Source organism: Panicum virgatum, chromosome 9K, assembly GCF_016808335.1.
Source record: "Panicum virgatum strain AP13 chromosome 9K, P.virgatum_v5, whole genome shotgun sequence".
NCBI classification, from domain to species: Eukaryota; Viridiplantae; Streptophyta; class Magnoliopsida; order Poales; family Poaceae; genus Panicum; species Panicum virgatum.
Genome location: NC_053144.1, coordinates 35,225,709 through 35,236,863, shown reverse-complemented (window position 1 = coordinate 35,236,863; position 11,155 = coordinate 35,225,709). Strand labels below are relative to the sequence as shown.

Sequence of the window (11,155 nt, the reverse complement as noted above, 5' to 3'; positions counted from 1 at the left end):
AGTGCTGCAACCAAACCATCACCATGACTCTCAATAATCCTAGCTCTCCTGCTTGGTCTGCTGGCTGAAGATGTTGTTGCTCCATTATCATCAGCACATCGATGCAAGTTCAAGAAATTTGCATTTAATGACATCTCTAAGAGATTCCACGGTACAAGCACATCACATTACACTAAAAGTCTCCTGTAATGTGTGAGTCTCAATTTAGTAGTGTCACATATTGTCCAAAAGTACAATGCTAGTTAACACTCGAACCAGTACAGCATTAACATAAATGAATACACTTGAATTCCTGTGTCACATATTGTCCACAAGTACAATGCTAGTTAACACTCAAACCAGTACAGCATTAACATAAATGAATACACTTGAATTCAGCCAATCTCAGTTAATGACTTAATGTTAATTAAGTTTCAATGATCAGAAATCATGAGAATATCAGTGAGTATAAACCTTTGCAAAATGTCCATCGCTACTTGGAAATTCTTCCGTTTGCCGTGTCTCAATGACTAGCCCCAGATTCAAATTATATCAAAGTTTTAGACATGTTCAATTGCTGAATCGCCTAAGACTTTGGATGCTTTGACCCTGTATCCCGAGCTTCCTCAGCTTTCCTCTTCTTGGCCTGAGCAACCAATCTTTTAACATACAAAATGTAAGCATCCACGTCAAATTTTCTCTTGCAACCAGCATAATTCATTTAACGTATCTTTCCAAATACTGGGCGCTCCTTCCAACCCTGAAAAATTAAGAATGCATAAGGCTAGTCTCAATAGGAGTTTCATGGAGAGTTTCATAGCATTAAATTCTATGCCACAACATCAATTTTGCTGATATGGCAAGGAGAGAGTGAATTTCATGGGACGAGAGAGGATCTTCATCCACGTGAAACTCAGCCGGCACAGTTACCTAGTCCTCGGCCTTGGTAACTGTGCCATGAAACTGTGCACTGAGACTAGTTTAATTTGTAAGCTTTAAGAATGTGGGTAATATGGAACTGCATAAATCATATATTCTGTGCTTGGGAAAAGCAACTCAGCTATTTCGCAGTCTCTCTTATGAAGTGACCCAACCAAGGTCACCAACCTGATCATGGAGGCCACATATAGACCACATGCAACCAACATAGCCATTGGGGTCCCTGCCATCTATATGATACTGCAAAACATAAACTTGTTAGCCTATTACATAACACACTTAATAGAAAACCAACTTGAATACCTTAAGCTAAACTGCTATTACAAAATCAAATCTATTCACCACGGAAATGAACAGAACATTAGGTATGTACAGTACGGGTATGCGCAGTAAGGTATACATAAAGAAAAAACCAATTTAAAGATGCTTCGGCAGCTTGTCACAGGCAACCTTAACATCTTTTGTCCCCAGAGGACTATGGCACAATAATTAAAATAGAAGATAGGAGGACAGAACTAAGATTGGTGGAAGGTCTGATGCAATTTACTTCGTAAAGAATGTGGAATCCATTCATCACTAAAACTGTTATCGTCTTCTCTTAGCATATGAATTATGAATGTCGGAGGACTTCTCAGCCGGGTGGCGGATTGCACCCGCCTAATCCTAAGTGTAGGATGAGCTTGGGGGCAGTCAAGGAGTGTTCGATCAAGAGGCGAATCAATGCGAGAAGCACACAAGGATTTAGAGTGGTTCGAGCCGCCGGAACGTAATACCCTACGTCCACTTTGTGTTGTATTGCCTGTCCCCAGAGTATGCTCTCCGAGCCCGAGAGGGAGGATATGTTCAGAGTGTTCTGAGAGTTGTGACTTAGTTGTCTTGGTTTTTCGTGGACTTGAACCTCGTGCTCTCCCTTTTATAAGCCCAAGGGGAGCAGTACACTGAGCGGGACACCGACAGGTGGGCCCGGCGATGTATTATAAACTACACTTTGGCCTTCAATGCCTCAAATCCGGAGATCTTGTCGTCGGCTTCCGTGCGTAGCTTCTGACTAGGAATGGTCTTGAGCTGTCCTGTCGGAGTAGAGTGTAGCCTCTGCAGCCGCGCGTCGAGGAAATGATGAAGCGCCGAACTACTGACTCAATCTGCTGTAGCAGCGTGCACTGTTGCTTCAGTTAGTAGCTGGTTACAATGACTCGTCGCCCATGCGCGCGGCGCTGAAACACTGTTTTCGTGCCTCGGTAACAGACAAGCCGCCTTGGAAACAGGCGGGCTTACCGTGTTGTCATGTCACGCCTGTCCAACCCGTGAGTAGGCATCCGATGCTCTGCTCTGGAAGCGCACGCCTCAACCACCATCATTTAATGCGGCAGGAGGGCTGGCTTCAGGCGGAAGACTCGCGCCTGTGGGACACGTGGCGGCACCGGACACGGGGGTCGGCGGCCGCGCCCATAAGGGCACGTGTCGGCTCCGGACCCCTGCCCGAGCGGGGAGCGGAGGTCCCGAGGCTTGCGCCTGGCTGGCTTGATGACTCAGGCCTCCTGGAGGTCCGGCTTCCACTTGTAGAGGCCCAGGTCCGGCCCGCGGAGGTTCGGGACCTGTCCGCGGGTGTCCGGGCCTGTGGTCCGTGGTTGCCGCTCCTGAGCGTCTTCGTCCTTGTCTTGTAGGAGAGGGTACTACTATCTGAGTGTACCAACAGAGGCCCCCGGGCCCACCTGCGAGTGAGGTATGAACCCGTAGGTGGGGCCAAATCCATATCGTGGTTGTCGCCTGCTCGGACGGACCGCGCCGGTGTTCTTCGCGGGGGAATTCGTCCCCTTCAACGCCTGCAACGCCAGTAGCTGGCGCTGCCGGTCTCCAGGTACTCTGGCCCCCCGTCCTGTACACAACTTAAGACTGGAGTTTAGTAACTTGCCCACGTGGTTCCGGATCCCGTTGGCAGAGGTCCTTTGAGATACGCAGCCGGTCCTGTGGAACAGAGTTTAGGAGGCCAGCCCTCAAGCTAGAATGAGGTCCGGACCTCTAGGTACGCAATTCTGGATACTAGGGCACCTGTTACAGAGTGGTGGAGTGCGCAGGCTTAGGGTACGAAACCAGGCTAAGCGGCTGCACAAAGCTCCGGACCACTCCCGGGAACAAATACATCTTCCCCGAAGCAGGTTCCTAAGGACCCGGACCCCCCTCTAGCAGTGAGGTGGTCCCCATCTAAACCACATGCCAGCCAACTCAATTCGGACACAGGAGTGGGAACCACGCGGGGGTTAGCGCAAACAGAATGCGTAGATTGAAATTGGAATGTAACATCCTTAGAGGCGAACTGAGAATAAACTTTTCCTTTATAACTAGTTGTACATGAGATGTGCGATATAAGCCAGAACATGGGTTTATGAGGCCGGAGCTGTCCGGACCTCCGGGCCCCCAGTCTTAGGTACTACGGTACTCGTCCTAGGGAGGTAGAGCATGCAGGCTTAGGGTACGGAACGAGGCTAAGCGGCTACACGACTCCGGACCTCCCCGGAGGGTGAGTACGCTTCCCTGAACCTGGTTCGTAGAGGTCCGGACCCCTCCATTGGGGAGGCTCACTGGACTGGACCACACGGAAGTACTACCTAGTTACAAAGGAAAAAGTTTTATTCCCTGCTGGACCTCTAAGGGTAGGACTTACAGAGATGTAGAGTCGGTGGTGCAACCGGAGTCGGCTTAACATCGGAGAGAGCCACCAGAGTCGGCTTAGTGCGACCGGAGTGGGCTTTCCGCCGGAGCGGTCTTGGTGCGACCGGAGTCGGCTTTCCGCCGGAGCGGGCTTCCTCACATGAGTGAGGTATGCTGCGAGCTGGGATTTGTTGAAGCTGTGCTCCCCCCAGACCTGCTTGATGACGAGCTGGGAGAGCATGACCCGCTGTCGCTATCCTGCTGACGCGGGCGCTTGCCGCGCGAGTTCTGGCCCCCGGGCGTATCTTGAGGGGCCGAGTGCCATGCACGGCCCTCAGCGGCCCTGGCGCACTTGTCCGCCAAGGCAAATAAGGTGGCAACAGTTTCCACTTGGTGTGTGGTCAGCTTCTCCAGTATCTTCTCGTCACGGACCCCCTGTCGGAAAGCCGTGATAATAGATGCATCAGAAATACTGGGAATGGTTCCACGTACCTTGGTGAAGCGGGAGATGAAGGCCCGGAGCAACTCCCCGGGTTGCTGCCTCACGACATGGAGATGGGTCTCCACACCGTGCTGCTGGTACGCGCTGGCGAAGTTCGCCGAGAACAGCGCGCAGAGCTCACCCCAGGATTGGATCGACCCAGGGGAGAGGTTCATGAGCCAAGTTCGGGCTGGCCCGGTCAAGACTACATGGAAGTAACTCGCCATGACCGCGTCGTTACCCCCAGCCGCCGTGATGACGGTGATGTAGACCTGCAGGAATTCCGACGGGTTGGTCGTCCCGTCGTACTTCTCCGGCAGGTGCGGCCGGAACTTGGGTGGCCAGGCCACCGCGCGGAGATGCTCCGCGAGCGCGACGCAGCCCACACCAGCCATTGGGGTCTGAATATGACCCTGGGACCTTGGTGCCGCCGCGCCGAGATCGGCGTCGAGGTTCTGACCCTCGATGTTGAGCCGGCGTTCACGTGCCCGCTCCATGGAGACACGGGCGTCCTCTCCCGCACGCCTACAGTTGAGTTCTGCCCGCAGATCAACTGTCCGCACGCTTCCCACTGTAGGAAAGCGCGCAGAGGTTGGTGCGCCGCCCTGTCGTCGTCGCTGTCCCGACCCAGTCCCCGTGGAGCCGGGGGTGGCCTGGGCCAGGATGATGAGGCGGTCGATGTCGTCACGCCACTGTCTCATCACGTCCGGCGAGACCGCCAGTTCTGGCGGGTTGCGGAGCAGCTCCCTATCCGCGGCTAACGGCTCGCTCAGAGCGACCTGCGCGAGGGCTCTGGGGGCATGCTCCGCTGCACGCTACTGCGCGCCGTGGGCAGCAGCCCTCGGCGTTGGACGGCGAGAGGCCTGCGGCTCGGGTGTCGCCGCGCCCACCCCCATCGGGTGGTCATGGAACTCGACAATCCGAGCCATGGAGATGCCAAGTGGGCGATCAAGTGGAAACCAAGCTAGCCCCTACCTGGCGCGCCAAATGTCGGAGGATTTCTCCAGCCGGGTGGCGGATTGCACCCGGCTAATCCTAAGTGTACGATGAGCTTGAGAGCAATCAAGGAGTGCTCGATCTAGAGGCGAATGAATGCGAGAAGCACACAATGATTTAGAGTGGTTCGGGCCGCCGGAGCGTAATACCCTATGTCCACTTTGTGTTGTATTGCCTGTCCCCAGAGTGTGCTCTCCGAGCCCGAGAGGGAGGATATGTTCAGAGTGTTCTGAGTGTTGTGACTCAGTTGTCTTGGTTTTTCGTGGACTTGAACCTCGTGCTCTCCCTTTTATAAGCCCAAGGGGAACAGTACACTGAGCATGACCCCGACAGGTGGGCTCGGCGATGTATTATAAACTATATTTTGGCCTTCAATGCCTCAGATCCGGAGATCTTGTCGTTGGCTTCCGTGCGTTGCTTCAGTTAGTAGCTGGTTATCATGACTTGTCGCCCATGCGCGCGGCGCGCGCTGAGACACTGCTGCGTGCCTCGGTAATAGACGAGCTGCCTTGGAAACAGGCAGGCTTACCGTGTTGTCATGTCACGCCAGTCCAACCCGTGAGTGGGCATCCCATGCCCTGCTCTGGCAGCGCACGCCTCAACCACCATCATTTAATGCGGCAGGAGGGCTGGCTTCAGACGGAAGACTCGCGCCTGTGGGACACGTGGCGGCACCGGACCCGGGTGTCGGCGGCCGCGCCCACAGGGGCACGTGGCGGCTCTGGACCCCTGCCCGAGCGGGGAGCGGAGGTCCCAAGGCTTGCGCCTGGCTGGCTTGATGACTCAGGCCTCCTGGAGGTCCGGCTTCCACTTGTAGAGGCCCAGGTCCGGCCCGCGGAGGTTCGGGACCTGTCCACGGGGGTCCAGGCCCGTGGTCCGTGGTTGCCGCTCCTGAGCGCCTTCGTCCTTGTCTTGTAGGAGAAGGTACCCCTATCTGAGTGTACCGACAATGAAATAGCAATAAAAGTAACTAATCTTAACAACATTTGAGACAATAACTCTTTTGTGATTTTGGCTTGCTAAAACAGTCAAATTACAAGGGAGTAAGGTGCAAAATTTATACTAGAACTTCAGGAATCAGAAACTTACAGAGACAGTAAATTTTTAAACTTTTGTGTTCCTAAATGTGGCCACTGAAAGTATATTTCAGTTGGTAACAAAGTGAATGTAACTGATATCATATAGGATACAAAAAAGTAAGATAAAACAGTACATCTCTATTGGGCATCTCAAACATTCTTATAAATTTACCTTGTCATTCAAATATATTGCTATCGAAAGTGCTTCTTCAGGTCCACTGGTCCATTCTAGAATCTTTTTGGCCCAACACATTCTGAAGACAAATACAGTATCAACACAAAAGTAGTCTCATACGGAGAATATCAATGAAGAAATAAAGCATCAATGATACAGACACAAAGATTAGCTGGGGAATAAGTGACACATAAAAAATATGGACTGCTTACTGTTATCAAGAACATGTACACAAAATGTTGGTAATCAGTAGTTAGCTCCATTCAAATCAACACAAATCATGGAGAATTACTTAGTACAAACCAAGTACTACAAAGATAACTTAAACCAGCTATAATTGAAGGACTACATTGTTGAAATAGGAACAAGAACCTTGATTTATTCAGTTGTCTTTGAACTAGCCAAGCACTATGAATAAATAATGAGAAATCTTAATACATGCAATTGACACCAATTCAGATATTTTTGTAAGGCCTATGAGCAGATGGAGGCCAGGACATAGATATTTTGATGTATTATGCAGTAATTCTACCATGAAGTAGATAAACAAAGCCCAAATAATGCTCAGTTCTTTATTTGTACAACAAGATGGCATGACAGTCGGACAATTCAAATACCATGCTATCAGCAAAAATAATAATCTAACAATACATAATGGGCTAAAAACCATGGCATATTAAAGTAGGTATGAATTATGTACCGCACGAATCAATGCATTTTTCCAAGGTGCACCATCTCCAACTGTGATGCATTCCACAGCTGAAGTTGGAAAATGAAGAACACATAAACCAATCAGGAAGTAATCAGAATGACTTCAAAATCTGTAGTAGAATACGAGAAAAATGCTAATACATACAGGATCAGATGAATTTGCATTCTCGAACTGCTCCCTCCTGTAAGCCAAAACAAAATGCCAGTTAACAAATAACCATATCAAGCATCCTTTTGCCTTAGTCATGCCAAGCAGATAAATGAAATTAGCTCATACCACTTACTCATGTATAGATATGCTCTCTTTTATCAGCAGCGTGATCCATCAATGTTTTTCTAGCCCACTCCCATGCACCCGCCAGTGAATCATAGTGAGGCTGGTAATAGCAGAAGTTGTCAGCTAGTCCCTTCCTTATTATCAGTTCCTCCAAGAATGCATCCACAGACTGCATCCAAAGATGAGGTATTCCATAATGGTATTAATTCACTGTCAGACTCAGACAGATGGATTCAGCTATAACACTGATGTTCAGGTTTGTTGTTTAGGCCCTAGAAATATATTGTTAGCCATTTAATATGGTTCTTAATCTTCTAAGAGAGTAACATGAAATTAAGCAAGCGCACCTTTGGACTAAGATGGAGGCGTTTTTTTGCCTCCAGAGCACACTGCTGTGCTGAAATGTGCCCAAAGTGCAAGTACGGGGAAAGGCACGACAATGCACGTGGCTTTGTAGGATCATTCCTGCCCATGTCATAGTTCTTGATCCTCTTCGTCAAGAACCCATCCTTACTCCCAAGAAGCACCTCCATTGCTGCAGCCTCCCCCGGCTCGCACCAATCAATCTCCGGCATATTTTCCGCCTCACTGCTCCGTGAATGCAGAATCATATAAACCTCATTAGTCATTAACAATTCTATGCATACACTCCAGATGAAATTGTCACCCAATACACTGCCAGACCAGAACCCTGCCACACCTGCAAATCCTGTAGATCAGCGCGTCCCAGTCAACATCCACGGGTTGCTCCCCATCCCATGGCATCAACGCCGGCAACTCGGGGTACTCCAGCAGGTACTCGTCCATCACCTTGCTCACCTTGCCTCTGAAGGTTTTGGCCGAATACTCCAGCTTTCCCGACGCCGCCCAGACGGGTACCAAGTTATGTGCGTCCACCTGCGTGAACGCCACAGCGTTCTGACCACGTATCCACCGAACTCAATCCGTTTTGGAGTAACTTTCGAGGGATTCCAGTGCACTCACCTGGTGCACGGCCATGTCGGCGACGTCGCGCCGCGGCTCACCGACGACGGCTTCCAGTGCCTCACGCACTGGCCTCAGCGGCGAGAAGTCGGCGACGAGCGCAGATGCTCCGAGCCGCCGCACCAGCGCCGGCACTTCCGCAGGCCCGCCCTCGAGGAGAAAGAACGGGAGGCCGCGGGCACGCGCGTCGGCGGCGAGGCGCCGGAGGCCGCGTAGGAGGAACCCCAGGTGGCGGCGGCGCGCGCCGAGGAGGAAGGGTGCGGGAATAGAGCGAATGCGATGGCGACCGGAGCCGCGGGGGCGGACGCAGCGGCAAGGCCGGCCGCGTGGAGGAGGGCCCAGTTGTCCGCCAGACGCTGGTCCCGCAGCATCCAGTACACCACTGGCCCCGTCGTATGGCCCCCTCCCGGGTGGAGGACCCGCACAAGCGATTGGTGTACCGGGGTGGAGCTCGCCGGTGCCGTGGCCGGCGGCATCGCGGCGGCGTGGAGGAGAGGAAGTGACGCGCGATTTGGGAGGGGGGCGCGGTATTGGGAAGCTGGAGGCTCCTTTACGGGACGGCGGTTCGATGGAGGGAGGGGATGGTGGTGCATAGACCGCGTCTTGGCAAGTGGAGCACGAGTGGGAGGCAGTTGCGGCGACCGGCGAGGGAGACACCACGTCGTGTCGTGTGCGTTGTTGGGGTGGGGCTAGAGGGATCTATGTTTTGTTTACAGGGTCTTGTTTAGTTGCTTTTAAAATTTTAAAATTTTACAAAATTCTTCATCACATTAAATATTTTAACACATACATGAAATATTAAATATAGCTAAATAAAATAACTAATTACATAGTTTGTTTATAATTTGCGAGACGAAATTTTTGAGTCTAATTAATCTATAATAGAATAATAATTACCAAATACAAACAAAAGTACTATAGTATTTTACACCTAAAAAATTTCGCATCTAAACAGGGCCTAGGTCCCGTTTGATATATAGCTAATGGTAAAACAACTTTATAGGTGATGTCAAAACAAAAATAACTGATTGGTCTGATTTAGTTTATTTTAGCACGAGTTTATAAAATAGCTTCATGTTACGGTATCGTGAAATAAATGAAGCTGAAACCAAAATAAACTATGTCAAATAGGACTATAGACTAGACGTATAAACAAGGGCCACTAGTTGTTACCACCTGCCAACGGTGGTCGGCACTGGTGGAGCCGGTGGGTGGCACGGATATGGTGCGAAATACCCTAGGCTGAGGCTGGTGCAAGCATAACTGCCTCCTCCTGCTGGACCTGTATCCCGTGCGGGAAGTTGGAGTCCCGCACCGCGCTCCGCTCCGCTCCGCTCCACAGCTCATCCGCTCCCCTGCCTCCCGGCGCTCCCCGACGGTAGGGCAGTGGTTCCATTACGGCCTTGACCTAGCGCCCCAAGGCTCCACAAGCAGACGACCAAACATGCGGGTGGAAAAAACTAGCCCCGCTCCTAGCCCGATAACCTGGTGCTCTGTCCACGACGTCCTAGGTGGTGGCCTGCCTCGACCCTGCTGCCTGCTGGAGAAGTGGAGAGTAGCTCTGCTATCTGCAGCTTGTTCTATCCAAAACAAAATAGATGACTACGCAACCCAACTTTTCTTTATTGTGATCTAATTTGTTAGCTACTTGTTGTTAGTTTTTACCGTAATTTAGTTCAATTGATTTAGCTATTTGTTATTTAAGCTTGTGTTGACTCATGATGATGATCAAAAAGCTTAATGGAGGTTAGTGCTTGTTGGCATCAATATTTGAAAAGATGAAATAGAATGTACAAGGTAAAGATATAACTTGTAGAGCATTTCATTTCACCAGTCATAGGTGTATAGAGAAGTGTATGACCGGATTTAGGATAGATGGCCATACTATTAAGATGGGCAAACTTGTTTGCATATCGGTCATCTAGTGCCACTTGAGCGATCTAACTTTGCATACATTGCTAGGATCGAGCGGCGTTGAATGTTATACAAAAATGATTTGAAAATGCTAACTAAGGCTTAAAGGCATTGATCATCCCGTGGGAGATCATTTGGAGTTGGCAAAAAGGTATTTTGTTGTACTCCTAACTTTGGGTTGGATCTTGGAATGAATTTCTAGGTCGACCCATTTTGTTTTGGATCCTTCATTTAGTTGGGTTGCGTAGTCATCTGAATAAGCTTTCCATATAGTCCACACCTAATTTGGTTGAAGGAGTTAAAAGTTATGAGTGTTTTACCGATGATCGGTTTTGCTGGAAATGAACCAGCGGACAGTCCACTACTAGGGAGCAGATAGTCCATTGGTTCTTGTTTCAGCTCGAACAGAACCGTTTTGGGCTCTGGGTTTTCTTCCAGATTGTACCGCAGACCGTCCAGCCCTTGGGGACGGACAATCCGCCACCTGTTGAAAATTCTTGGATAGAAACTCTGTTGTTTCCGGTGAGGCGGGTAGGTTGAACGGCGGACGGTCCGCCCCTGGGGAGCGAACAGTCTGCCGGTCACTTCTAGATTTAGTCAGAGATGTTTTCAACTCGGTATGCTTAGAGTTTTTAACCGCGAACGGTCCGCCCGGGCTCTAATGGTCGACTCTGACATGCAATCATTGTAGTTCTAGCCGTTGGGGTTGAGTGGCGAACAGTCTGGTTTCTATGAGGCTGACAATCCGTGAATGCTCTGTTTTCACGGGATTTGAGTGTAACGTCTAGTTCGAGTCCTTCCTCTATAGAGGTGGTGGCCGGCCATTTGAAGGGTTGAGCACCTTGGGGACTTGGTGCCCTTGTGTGAGAGTGCTTGGAAGCCCTCCAACTCACTTGTGGCTAGTGCTAATCATATTCGCTAAGTGAGAGAACAATTCTAGTGTGTTGCATTGAGAGATTGCAAGAGTTTGC

The 11,155-nt window shown here is 50.4% G+C and overlaps 1 pseudogene; it reads right to left on the bottom strand.

The window, feature by feature from the left end:
* Positions 1-242: 242 nt before the first annotated feature.
* On the bottom strand, positions 243-8,854 carry LOC120651292 (annotated as a pseudogene).
* Positions 8,855-11,155: the final 2,301 nt, after the last annotated feature.